This window comes from Phalangium opilio, unplaced genomic scaffold (genome assembly GCF_054372755.1).
Source record: "Phalangium opilio isolate 3A_F unplaced genomic scaffold, DU_Popi_V2 ptg000537l_1, whole genome shotgun sequence".
Classification (NCBI taxonomy): domain Eukaryota; kingdom Metazoa; phylum Arthropoda; class Arachnida; order Opiliones; family Phalangiidae; genus Phalangium; species Phalangium opilio.
The window spans coordinates 2,255,915-2,258,345 of record NW_028324243.1 but is presented as its reverse complement, the minus strand read 5'-3'; positions in this window follow the sequence as shown (position 1 = coordinate 2,258,345).

Here is a 2,431-nt window from a genome sequence, read left to right as displayed (position 1 = left end):
CTAATATCGGACAAGTAATGATAACGTTAGTTAATAAAAAACTGAGTAATAAGGATACAGCTTCCACTCCATGTTTCATATTTTATAATCCTTCCTTGTCTTAGTATTCGAGATAATCCTGTTTCTCAACTCAGAATTAATACGGAAAGAGTAAAGTAGAAGTTTATGTTTTTGTCTGTGTGTGTCCGTCCATTGTTACACTAGTGCGTCGCGTTAGCAGTTAGCCTTGTGTTGATGTGTTAAGAAATCATACAGAACCTTAATATTCCCTTTTTCCATAATATAAAGTGAATATGTGGAAGTATTTTTCGTAATTATGATGCGTTTAGTACTTTTGTAGCTTTAAAGCTCTGTTTCATTTTGATATTCCAAAGATTTTTTTTAATATTGTTATTTGAAATGGCTGTTTATATATTACTTAAGCTTTACTACATCTGTATATAGAATAATCCTTGATTTAGTGATTTCATGAAGAAAACTAAAACCTAGACTCCAGCGGGTATATCAAGTATTGTCCGCAATAGGCTTAGTGAAACAAAGAGTAAATAATTGAGGCCTGAGGTGAAGTAAACTTTGGGCTTTGATTTTCGTGTCTATAATGGAGAGACATTAACGGTTCAGAGTGAACCGAAAGTTAAGTACACTCTTAAATAATCAGGTTGAGATTTTATAATAGAAGAAAAGATCATGGTGGCAATTAGAATAGTAAAAGGGCTAATGATAAACGGGTAATAGCTACAGACTTTTTATTCTCTTTATGGTGCGCATTGACTATTAGTGCGTCTAGCTACAATTTAGCTTTGGTGTTATTTAACATTGACATTCATGTTGGCAAACTAAGAATATTGTTGAGGTGAGACGAGACGATAGTGTTTACACTGCAAACCGGTTGTGAATGTAGCTATCAGAATAAACGGTAAACAGCTGAAGCGTAGACTTCATTTCCTGTTCTTTTCCCCATTGACTGATTTCCATGTGCCCGAGATTTATTCTTATTGGATGTAAAATGTCGTCTGCTTTGCTGTATATTCGCTATGCTTGGAATACTGCCTCAATATTTCATAAATTTTACTTCAAAAAAGAGAAATAATTCCATATCTAGGTAAATAAGTTTGTAGTAGTAGACCTCTTGACTCGGAGAGGTAATATTTTGGTTTTCCCAACTTGTTGTTTTCGCGTCACAGTTTTCACTGGATGAAAAACGAGAAAATAAACCCGCAAAGTATGAGTAAATGCCGGCGATTGAAGTCATTCTGTTGTCTTTTATCCCAAAGATAAGGATACTTCCCAATTTTTCCTATTAGTAATTTCTTATTGATTTTCGACATTTAAATATCACAAAGCCACTTGGCTCTAATTTGAATAGTTACTAATTCACAATCAAGGCTTACCACGTACACTTATCGAGTGTAGAGCATAAAATGGCGACACAAATCAAAATCTCTACCCATGTGTTCAATGACGTCAAACCAAAAAAGCCTATGATTGGTTGGTTAGTGCGTAAAAAACGCAAAGGAAGAAAACCCAAAAATAGAAATGGAGCCTTCGACGGCAAAACGCGTATTTCGCTAAATAAATTTTTACATTTACGGGAAATTTTGCGAAAAACGCAAGTAAAACGCCCAGTGAAAACCGAGCATTAGGCGATTGATTTGATTCACAGGAAATGATAAGAAAAAGCGCAATTGTGTGAAACTCTGGTGGAAGCCTTGCCATTGGGAGACTAAACCTTTCTCGTAACCCTAGCCGATCACAGCGCACATCTTAACCCTAACGATGAAAATGGAGCCGAAGCAGATTGGCGTCTATGTGGTATACACAGAAGATGATGGTAGACCGCCCGCCATTTTTCGGAACATACCTTAATAATTTCTAGCGTCCACCAGATAGCGTGACGATTTCCCTCAAATTACTCATCCTCCACATCATCCTTAATGTTTCTATGGGACATCAATTTTGAGTTGAAAATATTCTATATTTCTATGACTGATTTTTTCCTAGGTGCCACCGTTTACGAATTACGATTGTGCTGTTTTAATTATGACAAATTAATAATTGAGTAAGAAACTGAAAGTCAATTTTTGGTGTTTTATAATCATGTCTCTTAAGTGAGCAATTTCAATATCTGTACTTCAGTCTTTCCATTTTTTTAATTTATCTTTTACGCTTTCTACTCTCCCAAAATACCATTGCCATTATATTTTCTTCAACCAAGTGGCATAATCGCCGAAATTAATCCACGTTCTTAAAAATATTGTGTAGTATTATAAATCAATCACTTATTTTGTGTCGCGTTTAGAAAACTCAGTGGCCGCCAACATTATTAGCAATGTTATTATAGCGGCCCCGTTATCTACCGTTCTTTATTTAGGCTAACCGTAAATTTTCTGGCTATATATTTTCATTGCACGCTATCTCTCGTGCATCGGAC